The sequence below is a fragment of the Haliotis rufescens genome, unplaced genomic scaffold, assembly GCF_023055435.1.
Source record: "Haliotis rufescens isolate VD_foot unplaced genomic scaffold, xgHalRufe1.0.p SCAF_2, whole genome shotgun sequence".
NCBI lineage: Eukaryota > Metazoa > Mollusca > Gastropoda > Lepetellida > Haliotidae > Haliotis > Haliotis rufescens.
Window position 1 is genome coordinate 30,552,602 of NW_025963890.1, and position 21,839 is coordinate 30,574,440.

Genomic DNA, 21,839 nt, shown 5'->3' on the forward strand with positions numbered 1-21,839 from the left:
TTCTCCAGACAGGCCACACAAAACTAAATAACCACCTTAAACAAATTAAACGACACGCAACAGGAACCTGCCTACACTGCACCCAACAAGAAACCACAGAACACGCTTTTATACACTGCACTCGTTACCAGACACATAGAACAACTCTACAAACCACACTTAACCTAGAGCAAGGACTAACTCTAGATAAAATCCTAAACCCATTAATGCATTTCAAAGCCCTAGGCTATACCTACTTAAAACAGATCTATTAAACCGCATCTAAAAACCATCCAACTCACTAATACACTCAAAACCACATAAACAAACAACCATAAACCCAACACGGCTCCCGTAGTTCCAAAATTATCCCTTAAACTTCAAGAAAAAAGTTTAAACTTACCCAGCTCAAAATCAGAAATCAAAAGTGGCACTAAACAAAAAATCAACAAAAAATGGCAAAATATATACCCAAACCCAAATAGCCAAATCAGGAAAGTACTAAAGAAAAAAACCGAACTAAACCAAAAATACTACACCCATCCCAAAAAATCGACAGAATAATTACTAAACTACAAACAGGCCACACCAAACTAAATAATCACCGTAAAAAAGCAGGAAAAAGGAAACTGCTCACATTGCAAACAACAAGGAACACCAGAACAGGTACTCATTCACTGCACACACTACCAAACACACCGAACAACACTACAGACCACACTAAATCTTAAAACCGCACTTACACTAGAATCAATCCTAAATCCACAAAATAAATTAGAAAAATTCAAAGCCTTAGGCATACTCCTAATTAAAACAGGACTAATTAGTCGCATTTAAACCCCAAATAAAATATTAAAACCAAAACTACCTAATCTAAGAACCACCCTACACACACAGCTCCCTTAGTTCGCCCTCCACCCACTCTTGGCTTTCATTCAAAATCTCAAAATTTCAAAATTACTATATAAGCAGCCCCTAAAGCCCCCCTCCTGGGTAGCACAAACTCACTTTTCCCCTTTTCGGAAACACATTAAATGGCCTGGCCGGGCCCGTGTGCGACATACGCTTGCAGTCGGAAAGCGCACGTTAAATCTCCAATATAGGTAAGTAAGTAAGGAAGGAAGGAAGGAACCGTCAGTCATCGCTCACCAGAATCTGCTGAGGTACAGTCGGCTCCCGCGCCCTGAATCGGGACCATTTATTTTACGGCTTTCTATGGGATGTTTGATTAGGAGGTGTGGGTGGGGGAAAAATAGAGTAAACATTAAATAGGTTTGTTTTGTTTGTGTACACTAATTTTGGTCGCCGCCTGACATCACTTGATTGACTAGTGGTAGCGATAGTATAATAGAGCTCCGCGAACGGGATATCGCTGTGAGGAGCTTACGTCCAGCTTGGCGCAAGCTGACTCCGCGCAGAGGGACCCGGGAACCTGCTTGGTGTGCATTCGGACTGACAACTAGTTCCCCGCTTCGTGTCGCGGCTTCTAAAATTTGTAGTATATATACTAAGACTGGGAACTAGCTTAGATCAAAGGTATGTATTCTATCGCTGTCATCAGTGACAGCTCCCACTGTGGGCCAAAACCATGCATGGAGCTGAACTCACAACGAACTGATCGTTGTGTATTGAAACAATTCGTAAATTCATCTGGCAAATAAGGTTGGGCACCTTGCCAATCAAATACCCATTTTCGATCCTTTCGCACCCCGTACCCATAAGGTAAGGTAAACAATCGGGTGCTGATAACTTGAGCACTGATTATTTGTATTAGCACCCATGGTCCTGTGTCTGTCTGCGACTTTAGACACTCGTCCGAAGCCCAAGTTTAGTAAAATTCTGTTTAATCTATTAAGAACAGCTTATAAATGCCATATGATAACAGTAAATTCTACTGTAAATGATGATGCTAAGAGACAAATTCCGGCGAGGGCTAGTTGACTCAAAAGGTTTTGGCACAGACTGCCATGGTAAATTGTTGGCTAATTACATTAACTATGTATCCTAGGTTAGTTTCAAGCGGGCAATGTGAGTTTGATCCTCTACTAAGAGAAATCTGAAAAGTGGGCCTGGTAAAGCACATTTGTCACATTGCTGTGATTGTTTCAAAGAATCCATTTCAGCTTGACAATACATGGGTGAAAATGACATGTAAATAATAATAATAAATAAAGCTGCAAAGCAGCAATGGTGGACTCCAAGTTACACTGTGCACAAACGTCCATGTTCGAATCCTCAAAGGCTTTCCTTGTACCAAATCTGTCAAATATAGACACCACTTGCAGGGTATTGCCGCTACGAAATTGTCTTGTGCCAGAGTGTCCAAGTCTGTTCTAAACCCATTTCCAACCTCGAACATGTTCGAATCCCCAAAGAGTTTGCTTTTACCAACTCCGTCAAAAACAAAACTAAAAAGAATATCCAAAAACGGCTATGACAATTTGTTGTGTTCTGTATTGAGACAATTCTCAGAAAGTTTGAATTCATTTCATGCAGTGGAATCAGAGGAGATAGTATTTGAAGACAGGTAACCCGAAATCCTTGTGAAAACCTTGATATCCAATTTCATGCAGTGGAATCAGAGGAGATGGTATTTGAAGACAGGTAACCCAAAATCCCTGTGAAAACCTTGAATCCAATATGGCTGCCAAACCAAGTGATCAATGACCAAAGTCAAAAAACAAAAATTATCAAGCATTTGAAGCAGTAGATACATGCAAGGTTTGAAAGTAAACGAACAAACAGTTGTGGAGCAGCAGGGCAAAATATATAATCTAAAAATACTTGTTTTTCAGTTATCTGCCCTTGCCCTTTGGGCCTACGGCCTTGGGTTTTTGGCGGGCACTAGTACCCAACCCTCTACATACACACACAAAATTTGAACAAAATCAAGCCAGTGGTTATTTTGCTAGCTCTGGTACAAAAATCGGCGGAATAATAATAATATTAAATCAACAATAATGAGGGCTCTTCAGCCTTACGGCTTGTTTACTCTTTAACAGGCTGTCACTTCTTTGTCATTTGAGCATCAATCAAATGGATTAGCGTTGTGAGTTCGTCAGGACCCCGGGTTTCTGTCGCATTGCTGAGATAAAGTGCCGAACCTGTTTCCAACCTTGTCCATGTTCGAATCCCCAAATGGTTTGTTTGTACCGACTCTGTTTAAAGCAAGGAAACACTTGAGAGACATCGCAGCTACGCCATTGACGTGTCCCAGAACGTCCCGGGATGTTCTGCACCCATTTCTCACGCCGTCCATGTTCGAATCCGTATGGTTTGCTTGTACCAACGACGTCAAACGGAAGGAACCGCTTGCGAGACATCACCACATGTGTCCCAGTGAGTTCTTAACCCATTTCCGACCTCGAATCCTCATGTTCGAATCCTCAAAGGGTTTGCTTGTACCAACCCCGTCAAAAGATAGTCACCGTTTGCAGGACATCACCGCTACGAAATTAGCGTGTGCCAGAGTTAACCAGAGTGTTCTAAACCCATTTACCACCCAGACAATGTTCGAATCCCGATAATCGCCTCTTAAGACAAGCATGGGCTGCTGAAGACCAATTCTAACCCTTATCTTCAAGGCTAGTATACACACTGTAAAAGACACTTGACAGTGAAAGGGAGATAATCCTAGGTTTTCTGAGTGATTTATTTGGTATTTTGACAATATACACACCAAGCAGTGTTACATTTAGCATGCAACCAAGAACAAAAGATGAGGTACATATGTCCGACTAACTTTCAATAGTTTCTGTGGAGAACCTTACAAGATATGATCTTTATATAAAGTAAAATTTCGGTGAAAAAAGTCATCAAAATCAAAATCCAATAGGGCCGTCACTAAGAAAGATATCCAAAAACAGCTAACAGAGTTTGATGTGTTATGTAAGGAGACAATTCTCAGAAAGTTTGAAATCATTTCATGCAGTGGATTCAGAGGAGATAGTATTTGAAGACAGGTACCCAAAAAACCCTGTGAAAACCTTGAATCCAATATGGCTGCCAAACCACGTGATCAATGACCAAAGTCAAAGAACAAAAAATGTCAAGGAACTGAAGCAGCAGATACATGCAAGGTTTGAAAGTAAACTGACGAACAGTTGTGGAGCAGCAGGGCAAAATATATTGTCTAAAAATACTTGTTTTTTAGTTATCTGCCCTTGGCCGTTGGGCGTGATCAATGACCAAAGTCAAAGAACAAAACATATTAAGGAACTGAAGCAGCAGATACATGCAAGGTTTGAAAGTAAACTGACGAACATTTGTAGCAGCAGGGCAAAATATATCGTCTAAAAATACTTGTTTTTCAGTTATCTGCCCTTGCCCTTTGGGCCTTGGGTTTTTGGCGGGAGCCAGTGGTTATTTTGCTAGGTCTGGTACAAAAGTCGGCGGAATAATAAATAATAATAAATCGAACGATTACAATAGGGCTCTGTGGCCTTTTGGCTTGGAGCCCTAATAATAATAATAATAAATCGAACGACTACAATAGGGCTCTACAGCCTTTCGGCTTGGAGCCTTAATAATAATAAATCGAATGATTACAATAGGGCTCTACAGCCTTTCGGCTTGGCGCCCATATACACAAACTATATAAACTGTTATATTTATTAGTTACATGGTCCTGTGCTTCATCTGATCTTGGAACAGATCAGCTGCGGTAATCGTATCTCTGACTTGTGGCGACAGTCAATATCACAGTTTATAGGGAGCAGCTCAGAAATAAGGTTACCGCAGCTGGGAAGAGTTAAACTGAAATAAAATAAATGTAAATTTAAATTATTTGTGGCAGTTCCACCTATGCACTACAAAACAATATTTACATGGTTTCCATGCCCAGCCATGTCCTAGAGATACCATGACATAGGATCTGTTTAGTACATGCACTGTCAAAGTGGGCCTATTTCCATTTTTACATCAGCACTGCCTTCTTTGAAACTATTGACTATATCATAAGCAATCCGGTATGGCCATGGAAATATAAGTCAAAATTGCCAAAATAAAACAACCAATAGAAACATTGAAAATGGCCATGTTTTGTTTTACAGATACTACTTTATGCTTCAATTGTTCATATGATTCTGAAATTCAATAATGTGAAATGAGACAACAATAGTGTTACGGTATAAAAAGAACATTTTGTGTGATTCAGAAATCCTCATTGAGTGCATGTATATGTAGTTATATGAGCAGTCGGCTTCTATCCTGCTGATATTGTGCACCAAGGGTCATGAGCTGCCACTGGTCAATTTGCCAGTTGAGTATGATGAGAGACTTGGATAGAGTCGGGAGGACATTGGAAATAGACTAAGAGGTATTTCCATTTTGTACATGCAAATTGGATAAAACCAACTACCAAACTTCATGTACCATATATGTATAGAATTGTCTGCTCTTTTGTATACAGCAAGTGAATTTTACTTTTTGCAGAATTATATTTTGCTGTAAACAGAAATTACCCTAATTGATTCATTCAAAAAGTCTTTTTTTAATTATTATGGAATGTTACAAAGACACTTGAGACCAACCAAGTTTCGTTGTATGGTTATAACAAACTCAAAGGGACCACTAATTTTAGTTTGTTATAACCATGATAACCATAGTTCGTTATAAGCATTTCGACTAAATTTTCTCATGTTGTTGTTGTTGCATTAAGTGTTTAAGAGGTCGCCTTCTGCCTAAGCAATTTCGGCTGACCTGTCCCTCTTTGGGACTCCTGTGTGTGAGTAGGGTACACATATCTATTGTGAGTTTGGTATTCACATAAATTCTGTTTTTGTATTGATATGATTTCTATTTTCTTATATTGATATGATTTCATTTATATCCTTGGCTGCTCTGTTTATATACGTTTGCGTAGCTGTCCATCTCTCAGAAATAGAATTAGTTTGGCCTTCCCTATTGCATCTCTTGGCTTTAGGAGATCTATGACAGATAGCGGATCTAACTGCAATTCTTATTTTAACCGAGCCCGGGCTGGGGCATGGTCTTGACATTCTAGTAACACGTGGTCAATGGTTTCAGCCTGATTGCAAGATGAACATACCTTGTCATAGTGCTTTTTGTGACCGAGTCTGAGGCGTTAGATAGCAATTTCAATTTTCCTTTCATTTGAGTATGAGTTTGGCTTTTGTTGGACCTTGGATTGAATTTTGTATAGCCATCTGCCGGTCTTACTTGCATCCCATTGGGCTTGCCATCTTTCTGCTATGGAGGCTTTGATTTTGCTTTTTATCTCTAGTTTACTAAAGGGAATAGGCTGTATATCCGCTTTGTCTAGAGTCTGCTTTTTCATTTCCATGAATATCTATGTGAGAGGGGATTCAACACAGCTCCACCTGTTGCCCTTGGTCTGATAGTTTTGTATATTCGTATAGAATATTGTTGACTGTGTTTGGACTGGAGTTTGAGTTTCTGCCACTGATGGCTTGAAGTGCACTTAGCGAGTCTGATAGGACGACTGCCTTTGCTTCCGGAAGTTCTGGTATGAGTTTGAGTGCATGATGAATTGCCTCCAATTCAGCCGTGAATACTGACTGACCATCAGGCAAGCGAACTGAATGTGCTAACAAGTCTATGCATATTTCGATTTTGGCTGGACTAACGAGTCTATGCATAGACCAATCAAAATCGTGCAATGAAACTGAAATCCGGTTCATAAACTCTTATGCAGAGTTCGGTCAATTGCAGGATTTGCAAAGCATGTGCACCGCCAACTCGATGTCAACGGATATTTTCCAAATCTTTTCATGTATTTAATCAAGGTGCTCACATGATTTGATGCACTTCGCGATGTAAGACCCGTTTTATCACAATATAGTACCTGATTGCCGATCAGATCGTCCTGACTGGGTGCCGCCATTTTCTTAAATCAAATGCAAGTGGTATGAAGGGTGGATTCTGATTAGTCCATACTAGAGGCATAGAAGGGACATAACTCGTAATAGCCACTGGTGGCGCTACGATCGAGCCCAGGAATTCCAGCCTAGTTCGGCAAGGGTGGAAACTGGAGTTTTAAAGTTAACTCTCTTGCCACGGGAAGATGTATTAGGACATGTATCATAAAAAGTCATCCCTTATTCCGCAACTTGGAATAAAAAAATCAAACCATTTCTGCTTCCTATATCAATCTTCAAAATAGCTCCAACTCAGCTTTTGTCTTCTCCCCCATTGCAATTGGTACAGCCAGAGGTTGACCTGTCATTAACTAAACTTAAGAAATCTGAGACAATCAACTTATTTTTCAAAAAGAATATAATCAATTAAGTCACAATTATGATACTTTATTTACAGATGGATCCGAGGATGGTGACGCAGTTTCCAGCGCCACTGTCATTGGATCCATGACAATAACATCAAGATTACCAGCTAACTGTTCCATATTTACGTCCGAATCAAAGGCAATGTTCACAGCACTAGAATATGTAAATAAACAATCAAACATAAAAAGTTCATTATATTTTCCGACTCTCTATCATCATGATCATGTCTTCAGGCAATTAAAAATCAGTCATGCAAACATCCACTTTTAATCGATGCAAGTGGGGATGGCTTGGGTGCAGTACTGTACCAATCCTGAGACAATCAAAGGCGAGTAATTGCCTATGCAAGTCGCAGTCTCAGCAAAGCCGAGCGCAATTACCCTGCTCATAAGTTAGAGTTTTTGGCTCTAAAATGGGCTGTCACCAAGAAGTTTCATGATTACTTGTATGGCAACTCATTCACCGTAAAGACTGACAATAATCCCCTCACGTATGTCCTAACTTCTGCTAAGTTGGATGCAACTGGGCATCGCTGGCTCGCAGAACTTGCTAATTTTGACTTCTCCCTTGAGTATGTTCCGGGTGCAAGGAATGTTGATGCAGATGCTTTGTCCAGGTTGCTGCGTGAGTCCATGGACATTCAAAGTGTGTCTGCTCTCTGTAATGGGCAACTCATCTCATCATGTGCCGTGGAGACACTCTCCCTCAATCAGGAGGTGATGAATTGTATGTTGGCAGTCGATGGTATGGAACCTTCTGACGTTGTCGCTAGGCAACGGATGAGAACATATCAGCAAGCTGATTCCTCAATCTGTTCGATTTTGGACCTCATCCGTAATGATACTCGTCCAACCCAGGGGGCTCATAAATCCATGGCCCGGGACACTGCATCCATTCTCAGGCAGTGGGACTCACTCACTGTCAAAGATGGCCTTCTCCACAGGCAACAACATGCAGATGGTGTAGCACCCTACTATCAATTGATTGTTCCTCAGTCTAAAAGAGATGAGGTCATTACCCATCTACATGACGGCATGGGACATCTTGGTAGGGACAGGACCGTGGCTCTTCTCCGGACACGGTTTTACTGGCCGGGAATGATCACGGATGTGGAGAAAAGGATTTGCTGCTGCCAGAGGTGTAAACTTCGTAAAGCTCCTGAGCGTGCACCATTAGTTAGTATCCAAACCACTCAACCTATGGAGTTGGTGTGCATGGACTATCTCAGCTTGGAGCCCTCCTCTGGTGGTTATGAGAATATCCTGGTCATTACGGACCATTTCACCAAAAATGCTGTTGCCATTCCCACTCGCAACCAAACGGCACGTACTACAGCCAAAGTAATGTTTGATCACTTCATTGTTCACTATGGCATTCCAGAGAAGATGCACTCTGATCAAGGCCGGAACTTTGAGAGTGATATCATCAAACAGCTGTGCAGCATATTGGGTATTCTCAAAACGCGGACCACTCCGTATCATCCAATGGGTAATGGTTTATGTGAGCGGTTTAATCGGACGCTCTTAGGGATGCTCGGCACTCTGGAGGAGCAGAAAAGGCAAAGTGGAAAGATCCCCTTTCTCACTTAGTTCATGCCTATAACTGTTCCCTCCATGAGTCAACGGGGTTCACTCCCTACTTCCTCATGTTTGGCAGACAACCTAGGCAGCCTGTTGATGCTGCTTTTGGTACATCACTGGCCAATATTTCATCACCAGCTTATACGCAGTTTGCTGCTGATCTCGAGCGCAAATTACACACTGCATATGAGCTTGCAGCTGCAAACCTTGAAAGGGCTCGGGCTAAACAACGCAAAGCCTATAATCTTAAGGCACGCTGAGCCACAATCAAGGTTGGTGACGTTGTATTGGTGCGTAATGTCAACATACGTGGAAAGCAAAAACTGGCTAACCGGTGCGAAGAGGAGTATTACGTGGTTGATTCTCAACCTCATGCCGACATTCCTGTGTTTAAAGTTCATAAGGAAGGAACCAGAGAATGTCGTGTACTCCACCGTAATCTACTCCTTCCCATTGGTACGAATGGTCAGCCCATACCCAGGCCACGGCGCACACCATCGACGACGACGACGACTACTACTACTACTACTTCTTCTGTTTCAACACCATCTTCTGGCGAGCTTAAGGACACAAGTACTGACACAACACTGGAGATCTCAACAACCAACATGGATATTGAGAGTTCTCCTTCTCCAGTGTCGGTATCATCCCCAGTGTCAGCACTGCCACCATCAGCCCGCCATTTGCAAGTGTGTCACCAGTAGTTTCACCATCCACACCAGCACCAACTGCACCAACCAGTTCTATCCCTGGCTCAGGACCATCAACTCCACAGCCACAACCTCGGCGTGTTGGACGAACCCGAACAAAGCCAAAGTGGATGACAGATGGGCAGTTTGTTGTAAAACAAAGTGTCTGGGTGTGAGGATGTAATTATACACTGCCACTATTTAATGGCGAGGTCGCCATTTCCCAAAGTGGGGGTGTATGTAGCCGGGTGGTGGTGCTAACTCTGAATGAGTTATAGCCACATAAGTACCACCCACTTATAACCCCCTAGTATTCATTCTATACATATATACATATATACATGTTCATCTATTATCACCATCACTTCATTCTGTGTTCATTATATGTTGTCCTTGTCTGCAGTTGAATGTCAGCCAACTAACACCAACCCTGATACCCTTTTGCAGCCTCTGTAATTTCTCCAGCTTCACCTGGACTTCCCCCTATCTATTTTTAGATATGTCCACCACTTCATGTGACTGAAGCATCTTGACTTCCTTTAATACCTGTCGAATGCTACCTTTCTTCTGATTGGCCCTTTGGTCCACTTCATTAAACTTCCTTTCTCACCTGCCCTCCTCATGCATTCTGCATGAACTCTTTATGGAGGGAGGACTCTTCTTTACAGGTGAGAAACATTTCAATATTCTTATCTCTTTCCATCCTGCTTTGGAAACAAATATATTCATAGAAAGGGTATCACAGCTTTTCATTAAAGTAAAATAAATTTAATTGCATTAATATTTAATTTGTTATATCTAAATATTTGCCAGTTCACCCATTTTGTGTTACATTAATTGAGCACATGGTCTTCAACCATGTGCTTCAACCATGTGCTACCCAACGTATCCTTATAAATTAATCTGTTTCCTTTTTGGCTTAAATTAAATTATAACAATTCTGCTTGAACTCTATAAGGAGGGAGGACTCTTCTTTAGAGCTTCCCTCCCACCATCTTCTACAAAGAAATAAATATCATCATCATCCAAGAACTGCCTCATGTTTTGACTAGCAGCCCAGTGGCTGGGCACATCACACCACACCCGGCTACACACTCATGAATCTATATTCTATTCTATCATTGGATCCAAAACAATATCTTCACGAATACCTGATAACAGTTCCATATTCACAGCAGAAGCAAAGGTCATTTTTACAACACTAAAATATAGCAGTAACCAATTTAAACATAAACAATTCATTATTTTTTCAGAATCTCTTTCGTGCCTTCAGGCGATTAAAAATATGTCTTGCAAACATCCACTTTTAATCCAAATTCTCGAATTAATGATCTTGCTATTGGCCAATATGACATCGTCTTTTCTTGGTTACCAAGCCATGTTGGTATCATTGGTAACACAATGGCTGATGCTGCTGCAAAAGCAGCACTCAACAAATCTGTGTCTCCACTTATAAACCTATTCATTGGGATCTCTATTAAGTAAGAGAGTTCTTTCTATAGGCATTAAAACCTATTGTGAGGTTTTACTTTCAAAGTAAAACCCATTAAGAGGTTTTACTTTCAAAGTAAAACCTATTATGATGTTTTTATTTTCGTTTGGCAGGTTTTACTTTGAATGTAAAACCTCAAATCCCAGGTTTAACCAAGTAATTGAAAAAATGACAAGTAGCAATTCAAAATTTTAATTCAATTAAAATTGTATGTCAGGTGTACAGTTCCGCGTGGACATTTAAAAGCGACATCACTTCAGAGTCTCTGGTGAAAGGACAGCGAGGTTTCAAAACACGTGCTTTTAAACAAGTGCTTATCAATGCTGCACAATTTGCATGTGCAGTAACTGCTAGCCGTTACGTCACAACTACCTCTATGTAACAGTTGGATTGTTTAAAGTCGAAAATCTTGTAAAGCAAAAAACACCTTTAAAATTTGCGAATTTTTCATTTTGAAAAGTTTAAAAGAAGTGGAATATTGCAACACAAACATGTAGAAACCGAAGATTTCACTTCCATTTAAAAGTAAGTATTTTAGTTGTGTTTTGTTGTTGACACATCCAAGTGCTCTTGGACGCCTGGCAAGTCAGCGAATTTCACGTGCAAGTTATGATATCACGTCTTCAAGGAAGCGTTATAATGAAGCGCCTCAATTATAGATGTTCGTTATAACATTTAATCAATTAAGACGGTTTATAAGTATGGAAAAACACTTTCCCTTGGTTTTAGTAGACAGAGCATGCCCTGGGGGTCGGGAAAAACCGCGGGGGCTTCACCCCTTGGTTTTTCCCTCTCCCCAGGGCATGCTCTGTCTACCAAAACCTCGTAAGCGTGTTTTCTCCAATACTTCTTATCCCATACACTGTTTATAAACCTGTAATTAGATCTGATGCAAAAGAAGTGGGACACCCAGGTAGGTTTCAATAAATAACATGAAATTATACCAAATATCAGTTACACGAACTTGGGCTGTCAGTCTAGATTTGAAGATGTCATTATGTGATGATGTTGTATTGGCCACAGCAGACTCATTAAAAGGTAAGGATCCTCCATTTTGTATCCCTTGTGATGAAAGAATCAGTCAGGCATGTCCTGTCAAAACAGTCAATAACCTTTTTAATGATGTTAATTCTCATTTAATGTTATGCTTTTTAAAAGAAATCGAACTCATTAATAAATTTTGATGTACTTAATGTATTATTGTATAAATTGGTAGTGCTAAGTAATTACTCAGATTGTAAGTGGCTGTACCCTCGAGGGGGGTTGAAGTAACGTAAAATTATTGTCCAACTAAGAGGGTATGTAAGTCCCACATCATTCAAAGTATTTTTAAATGTAGTATTTGCAGCATTTTAATATTAGGCTAAACTGGTATACTATGGCCAGTGATGGAGGGATGATATAAATCCTGCCGGGGTCGATGCAGGAAGCAGGAGTAATTAAGTCCCCATGGTCCCTAGTCTGGTGATCTCCATTTAGTTACTGACAATCTCTAGCCCATTTTTAGATTGTGTTGTTAAATTATTCTTTCTGCTTTTAAATATTCTCAACTAGTTTTAAATTGAATCTGTGATATTCTAGTTATTGTACTGTCCATCGTTGACAGCTTTTTATTTAGTCTAAATATATCTATTAATGTATAACGATATGGCTGAAATACTGCCGATGTGACGTTAAATATTAACTCACTGAAGAATGTTTCTTGCCAAATTAGGTTGATTCTTTGATACAATGTGATAAAAAATTAGGTCTTGCTAGGCTTTTAGCCATATATCCATATTTTGACAGTTCATACCTGCATCCAGACATTTGATGCATTGTGACATGGACAAAACAATGCTAATGTGCCTTCATCATCCCCAGTGTTTTAATGACCCCAGGGACAGTGATGATTTCCTCTTGACTGTCACTTTCACTAACCTTTACAACATGGACTTGCAGCATTTTTATTGGCATCACCGTAACAAGACCGACACAAGCAACTGACAGAACTAAGATGGATGTCTTTACCATTTACTGAAAAGAACGACCAAAACAGATCTTTCGTTTGAATGAAAGAGTTGACTCTTTCATGATAATTAGATTCACCAACTTTCCAAGTTGCACGTGACTTGACAAAGGCCACACGGAATACAATCTAACATTTCTTAGATTTGTTATTTGGAGAGGGGCAATTATCATTGTTTTCAAGATTTTCCTTTTTGAAAATGTATCTTTAGTGGTAGTGGTCAAATCTTTGATCAGTAGGTTTGGTTTCAGCAAGACTGGTTTCTTGGAGCAGGATGCATCCAATTTTGGCAAAGAGAAAACACTCAGAGGAGCTCAATTACTGTCAAAAATACGATAACAGAACAAAATATCAGGGTGGCACATTTCTTAACTGCATTATAAATCCGAGTATACCCAGAAAGAAGCATTTGATAAAGGTGGCACAAAATTTGAAGATGGTAACAGTATTCCAAAGGCTTCTAATCGCTGTAAACATTCGTCAAACAAATCAAAAGGGGTAAAGTGTCCTTCCCTAATATGAACAAGATGACTCATACAAGTACAAGTACTGAAAACAGAAAATATAATCACTGATGCAAAGAACTATGTCATGCTCAAGCCAAAAAGCAAGAAGTATGTACAACTCTAAACAGTTTTAACAAACACGTTAAGCAGACAACATTTTTTACCAATCAGAGTGCGAGATGTTGTTATGGGATCAAAACAGATATCAACTTCTGGTTTACAAACGTTTACTATCTAATTGAAAGAAATAATCTATTACATTTAGAAATATGTATCTATCAGTAGCTAATAGGGAAATATCTGGAAAATGTAATTACCGTTAGCACGATCAATGTTATTGTTACTGTCTGAGATAAAAGGAACCAGTGTTTAGAAGAGACAAACCCAACATGCTGCTTTTAACCCCCTGGGTCAGAAATCCTGCCATACAGATTGTTTAATGACCATGAGTAAAAACAATTAGTGTTACAATCCCAGTGTCAACAGTGGATCAGTTTATCGAATTGTATGTTGTTTGTGTTAGAATTATTTATATTATGGGGGCTAAATATGGAGTCTGGCTGTTCCCATCTGTTGCCATTTTGGAGGTGTCAATAATTGGCTAAAACTGCCAATATATTGCTTACTCTGCCTCTTTCATAACCTCGTCATGTGCCCTGGTGACCAATGAGTGGTAAGAATAGTAAAGTGAGTCCACCCAAAATTTGAGATAGATGGTACCCACATTTTTACTGGAGAGTATGTCTGTTTGGAGGGAAATATTGTGTAGCCACGTGACTACATCTGACGTCCATTTACCCATCACAGCCTTGAATTAACTAACATGCAGTCTACAGCAGTTGGAAAATGAATAAAGATGCATTATTATCCACCTAACAACCATTTAATGAGGTAGGTGAATGACACATGTAAAGCATTTTAAGAGTGAATGAAACTTTGCAAGCTTATCTTAGAGATACTTGTCAAAATTGAGTTTGAAAATTGGTGCCGTAAATTAATTTTTCTAGAGTTATGGCCCTTGCTCCATGCTTTTCAACTTACTGTGTAGTGTCTGCAATGGGGACAACTTTTCTCAGAAACTAATGACGCTACATGAATGAAGCTTTGCATGCTTATCTTTGAGATACTTGTCAAAACTCTATTCAAAAATTATTTTTCCAGAGTTACGTCCCTTGCTACATGTTTTTCAGATTTTGAGCATACACAGTTACCACCCTTGATCCATGTTATTTTACAAAGTGCATAATGTCTGCAATGGGGATCAGTTTCCTCAGAAACTACTGAAGCTAGCTTATCTAAGAGATGCTTAAATCAAGAGTGAGTTTGAGAATTGGTGTCATAAGTCATTTTTTCCAGAGATAGGGGCCGTTAGTGTGTACCAATTTCACATTAATTTCTTTTTTTCTGATGACAAAGTGACCCTAGTGCCTATCTCTTTTTAAGACATTTTTGACTCTTTATTTTATAGTGTATATTCACTACTATATGAACAAAGTTCTAATGTGCCCAGTGGCGGGGGATAGTGATAACTGTTTTCATTTGGTTTATCTTTTTTATTTGGAACTAAAAACTATCTCATTATTTCCCTCCAAACAAAATGTAAATATACTCAACAACAAAAGTTCCTGTGACACCAATATTTTAGTGTATTTTCAACCAAGCAAAGTTTGGTTTTCAATATTGTAGTACATGTATGGAATCAAGTTACAAAAATGCAACTGCTACAAAAAAGCATGCATTCCATGCAAAAGTTTACTTTTATGCAAGCCCCATGCATTTCACTACCCAAGAATGGGTATAAAAACGTGCATCAACAGGATTCCAGATGCAGAAATATCAATGGACAGCGCTACCGCGACGAGATCATCGGCCCTGTTGTTCTACCGTCTTTGCGTCTTCATGGCCCAGGCATTACCTTTCAACATGACAACGCCCGGCCTCTTATTGCTCGACTTGTTAAGGATTCTCTTCACCAAAACAACGTGAATGTCATCCCCTGGCCGGCTCGCTCCCCTGATCTCTCACCAATCGAGCACATGTGGGATGAGATGGATCGGCGCCTCGACGTCAACCACATGTTCCACAGACACTCCAGGAACTTCGAAACATGCTCCAGCAGATATGGACAGATATCCCACAGGACTTTGTGTGAAGCCTGGTCCATTCCATGAGACGAAGATGTGTTGCTTGCATCGCAACAGAGGGTGGACACACACACTATGGATTTGTAAATTGATTTTTTGGCATGTTTATGTTTTTAATGAAATCATATATTTTCCGAAGTCAGTATGGCAAATTAAACCATTTAAACACTTACAGGAGTCTTTTATCTGTTGCAAAACGAAATTGTTTCAGATTTGGTAAAAAACCTAACTTTGCATTAAATCTTATTCAATGTCACAGGAACTTTTGTTGTTCAGTATAGTACTATTTCAGATTGTTTTAAGCACCTTCCACATACAATTTCAGACTGCACTGAGGAATTCATTGAGACTCAATCAAGTGTTAATGCTAAAGAGAACACTTCAGCTTCTACAAGACTAACAACACCATAAAGTTCCTGATGGGCAGGACACCTCATGGTTGCATGAGTTTATCTCTTGGCATGGGGTGGGAGGGCTTTTGGTAAACTTATCACACAGGACTCCGATATTTTTCAGGAGCTTAGTGAGGGAGGTTATGGTTGACAGGGGGTTTGATATTGAAACTGGGTTTGATATTGAAACTGAAGTCAAAGAATTGGGAGCTGAAGTTGTAATTCCAGCATTTATAGGTTTTGAGTGCATCTGAAGTGCATAGATCTCTTCATATTGCTCAATCAAATATCCATATTGAGAGATTTATTGGTTGTGTTAAGGAATTTCATGCATTTAACTGAGATTGAGTATGCACAACAGTGGAACAGATTTTGTGTACATGTATGTGCTTCCTTTCAAACTCGATGATCAAGACTGAACTATGATTGTTTATTATTCATGTGATCTGTGTTGCAGCATGTTTCAGTGAAATAGGAATATATAGCCTCGCGTAACATTGATTCTTGGATGTAAGGAAAGTTCACTCAAATTCATGATTTAAATGTCAGATTTCATTTTGAATACCCACTGATCATTTAATTCATCTATTCAACGCCAATAAAATTATAAAGATTCCACTTGTGACTGAAAAGTTTGTTTACTGAAGCCATTTGCATTCATCATCCATTCATGTGCACACAAAATGTGACTTCACCTTGATTTCGTGGATTACATAGTAGATTATTGTATCGCTATGTACCATATCCAAATTCCGGTAGTGTGTAATAATAATTTTTTTCTCTACCTACCAACATTTATGTGTCGGTAGATAAAGGATAGTTATTCAATACACTATTTCGAGAACTCCCAAACAATCTTGTTAATAAAGTACATGTATGTATGCTATTTTCAGGTAATTTGTGTTCTCTTTCAGTTCCTACTTTTCCGATGGTTTGCATGGCAGATCATTGCAAGGGCAATAAAATGTGTCATGTGTCTGAAGCATGCACACTGGACAAAAATACTGTAAGTGTACCTAGTGGTTACAGTTATGATACATGAACTGCCCCCACTGTATGATAAACAGTGATGTGCATTGGACCAGTTCAGTTGGCAGAAAGTGATGACACATGCAACATGTTTCATCATTGGATATTAGCAAATCGTCACTGTCACTTTTGTAAAATAGATTAACAGCACTGGATGGTCCCGCTGCTAGCTTGGTGGTACTTTTAGGTTTCTTTTGAGATGTTTTAGCTGATGTTTGTGACTTTGCTGGTCGTTTCTTGGTTGGACTGTTTAGAAGTTGAACTTTTAACATAGGTTTTAACTTGAATTTCAATCTCTGGTTCAATTATGGCTTTGCTGCTAACAATCTTGTGGATAGATCTGCGTGGTTTTCTTTGTTTCTTCACAATGATTGGAAGCTGGTCAACAAAGAATTGGGTTTGGTCAAAGTTAGTGTCAAGATTTTCCTTCTCAACATTAGAGTTGGATCGTGGGCTGTGTTCGTGTTCAGTAGCTGGTACTTGCTTGTCTTCTCTGTGTGATCCGTGGATAAATGCATCTGGTTTGAAATAGAGTTATCAATCATATCTGACGAAAAGGGATTTTTGGTCTGACATGGGACTAGTTGATTCCTTTCTCATCTACGTTATAAATTGCTTCTGGTCTTGAATGGAAACCGTATTTGTCCATAATCATGGCAAGTTCATCAAATTACTTGTTTATACATTCCACTAGCTTTGGCACGTTGGTCTTGCTCCCTGACTTGCGGTTTCTTACTTTTGACGGCATTGGTACAAGCCAACCATATGCGGCTTCGAACATGGATGGCGTGTGAAATGGGTGTAGAACATCCCGGGACGTTCTGGGACACGTCAGTGTCGTAGGGGCGATGTTTCGCAAGCGTTTCCTTACTTTTGATGGCGTCGGTACAACCAAACCATTTGGGGATTCGAACATGGTTCAGGTTCATGGAAACAGGTTCAGCACTTTGTCTAAGCAATGCAACAATAACCCAGAGTCCTGGCGAAGTCAGAACACTAATCCGTTTGACTGTAGCTCAATGGACAAGGGAGCTACACTCTTTTTTCTCCCGGACTATTTGATATCCTGCCACAAATTGCAATACATCAGACCTCTGAACACTTGTATCTCGGAAACTACTGGTCCGATTTCGACCAAATTATGTGTGTGTATGTAGAGTTGGATCGTCTAGATTGTTATTATAATCATATTATCATATTGTAATTGTTCGATTTATTATTAGGGCTCTATGCCCTGGGACACCCCTGCACACTCCAATTACGTAGCAGCGTCTTACTTTTGATGGCATTGGTACAAAGAAACCATTTGAGGATTCGAATATGAACAAGGCAGGGGTTGAAAAATACCATTGCCCGACGCCCGTGCCAAGTAAGGTTTAGATGTCGGTTTAGATTTAGAAGTAGAGCACACAAAATGAACTGGGTCAAGTTTCACGCAAATGTAATCATGTTGTCATGTTACGGTATTTGATTGGCTTATATTTTGTTAGTGTCCCAGACTGACAATGTAATTTGCATACAGCTACGACAGTCAACCAATGGGATTAATACATTTCGATGTCAGGCAGGTCAACGAGAACCAGGCTTGTTTCATTGTTAAATCGTAGTAACACTTCCATATATGGCACATGCTTCTTGGAAATGGAATGACAGACAGTTGACATTTCTTGGAAATTGTAACACGAGGTTGAAACATTTTCCGACTTTAGAAGCTTCATTAGGCCTAGCTTTGATGAAATATAATTTACAACAAATGTGACTTTTAACGAGTGAAAGTATTGCATTTATTTAATATATGTTTCTTTTCGTTGTCAACTAAAGTTCATTTCCAGGCGTCAATAGCGATAACCTGACCGTGGTTGCTGTAAATAACGGCGAGTTGTACGATCTATCGACCCCTTTACGCATGGTTTCGCCAAAATTGATCTAAACTGTATTGAATGAAATTTTGAATAAAATTAATAAAATATGCGACAAAGATATGTCAAGGTACACAACAAACATGTTTTTTTTTTATAACCAGATAGTGTAATAATAGGATTTAATTGCGGAATTTGTTGATTGGTATTTCCGGTGTTGCGTGCAGGTGGTAATGTTTTTGCGATGGGAAAATGACATTGTGTCAGTGACTTGAGTTTACTAAAAGTGTATATAAGTTTTGGGAACCATGTGTTAGCGCACACAATAACCGAGTTAGCGCTATATTGAAGAGTGCAATAGTGAGGGATCACTAAGTAAACCTGCAGTCTTTTGTTTCAAATGAGTAAGCTAGTAAAGGAAAGAGTAGCCTCCTTTTGCCTCATTAGCACCCAGAGGGGTATCTGCAATAACAATTTTTTATTGCCAGTACCGCACATGGCTGATCATGTCTCAGCGGTCTATTTTAAATTTCTTTGGCGGTGGGGACGAACTTAAAAGGAAGGCAGAGGGAAATTCTGAAAGTTGTATATCGGCCAAGAATAAGAAGTATGACGAATGTAAACGAAAACGAACATTCATCACTGGGTGGAAAGACCAGTTTCCTTGGGTTGCGTATGATGACAGCCAAAGTCATGAAGTGCTCCATTTGTTCCAAGTACCCAAACATACACACTCGCAATCGTAAGAGAACTTTTATTCATGGATGATCAAATTTCAGAATTGAGTATTTGAAAAGTCACGATACATCAGATGTACATTTGGAGGGTATGTCATATGAGAGAGACGCTCAAAGTCGAAGTACAGCAAGTACCAGCGGCAGCTGCAATGTGACCACGCCCTTGTCTGGGCCCACATGTAGCACTGACAATGTGAGTCCTATTGTGAAAGCCTTACAAAACAGTGACAAACAGACAATGCAGAAGTTGGAAAAATTATTCATTACTGCATTCCATGTTGCTTACCGGGGGAAACCGCTCAGTGATTTTGAGTTTAATTTGGACCTACTTGACTGTGTTGGTGTTGACATTGGGAACAAGTATAGGAACATTGCAGGTGCAGGCGAGTTTATCAAAGCCATTGCATGTTCTCTCCAGAAGGAATTTTATTCCCGAACTGAAGAAAGCCAGATTTGTGACAATTTTAAGTGATAGAAGTTTGGAACAAGAAACTGTCTTTATGAGATATGTAAGCTATGGCCAACCAGTATCCTTCCATGCAGGAACAGTACCTCTGAACAATGTCATGCTGATGGTGTGCTTGGTGGAATTAGAAAAGCTGTTGAATCAGTTGACATTTGTTTTGATGATCTGTTGAGTACTACAGAAGCAAGTGGTCCTACTTTAGTATCCGTGAATTTTGATGGTGCTTCAGTCATGCTTGGCAGCAAAGGTGGTGTAGCAGCAAAAATATGCAAACAAGCAAAACATGTTGTACCAGTGCATTACGTAGCACATAAGCTTGAACTGGCCGTATTGGATGCTGTCAAACATCTTCCTAGTCTGTCAAATTTTGAAGATGTCTTGAAACAAGTTTTCAAGTTCTACCATTATAGTACAAAAATGAGAAGGGAACTCAAGTTGGTGTCTGACATATTCAATACTGATCTTGCCAATCTGTCTGATGTGAAACCGGTGAGATGGCTTGCGAGCAAAATCCGAGCTGTTAGAGCACTGAAGATAAGCTTTCACTCAAAACTCAATCACTTTGAAAGTGTGGCCGCTGTCAGGGATGGCTGAGGAAAATGCAGACAGTTTCATTTGTGAAGACTATGTGCATCCTTTTGTGATATCCTTAAGCTTCCTATCCTCACAGAGGTATCTCTTGTCTTCCAGAAGGTAGGCCTTCTCATTATTGAAGTCCCTTCAGCAATTGAAGGTCTTGTCATGAAGCTCCTTAACTGTAAAATTGATCCTGTTGGAGCAGGGGAGAGTATGGAATACTTTTAAAAAATGTACAACCATGAGAAATCCTCTTTTGATGGTGTGAAGCTAAATGGTGTCATCTTTAAAGATGATACATTCCTCATATCACTTGTTGATGGCATCATCACCTACTTAGATAAGAGATTTTCATGCTTCAAACAGAAGCCTCTCAAGCACTTCTCTGTGTTTGACTTCACAGAATGGCCAACTCAAAGAGAGCCCCTGTCTGTGTATGGTAGCACCGACCTGTCTGAGCTGATGGAACATTTCTCTGCACTGTTCTCAGGAGAGGAAAGAAAACAAATGTCAAAAGAATTTATTGACCTAAAAGGGCACCTGAAAGGCTGCACCAGACCAGTTCTTGATACATACCAGCGGCTGCTTGAAAATACACCTGACAAGTTCTTACATATCTGTAAACTTGTTGAACTCATGCTTGTGGTTAGTCCAGGAACGTGTATTTGTGAGAGAATGTTTTCAAGCATGAACCTAGTTAAAACTCACCACAGAACAGCTCTAAACCAAAAGACACTTTGTCATACACTGACAATTATGACACATGGTTCAAAGAAACTTTCCGATTTTGATCCAAGACCTGCCATTATGGAATGGCTTCACAACACACCAAGATCAAGGCATATCTTGTCTTTAGTGAAAGAGGCTAAACCTGAGCCTGTACCAATGCTTGGTCCATGCAGCAGCAAATGTGTTGATTAGACTGTCACTGACTGTGTACATGAGATGTAGAGTAAACATGGTAAATAAATGAGACAAAAGGGTTAGTTTTAATCTTTTATTACAGAAATCCAAGGAGGACAGGTGTATCTCTTATTCTCAGTTCTGCAGCAGTAACATTTTACTGAATTTATTAGTTTGATTTTGGGCTAGTACATTTTAAAATAGGGCAAGTGAG

At 39.7% G+C, this 21,839-nt stretch overlaps 1 protein-coding gene across 4 annotated transcripts in view; it reads left to right on the top strand.

The window, feature by feature from the left end:
• The first annotated feature begins 1,383 nt into the window (after positions 1-1,383).
• LOC124118581 (plasminogen receptor (KT)-like) overlaps positions 1,384-21,839 on the top strand; it is a 94,887-nt gene continuing 74,431 nt past the window's right edge. For 3 of the 4 annotated variants that reach the window (XM_046480765.2, XM_046480768.2, XM_046480767.2), the window contains exon 1: positions 1,384-1,515. The gene's annotated coding sequence lies outside the window, so the exon portion shown is untranslated. Of the gene's footprint in view, positions 1,516-16,969; positions 17,062-21,839 lie in introns of all 4 variants that reach the window. The other variant, XM_046480766.2, reaches the window with a different exon arrangement.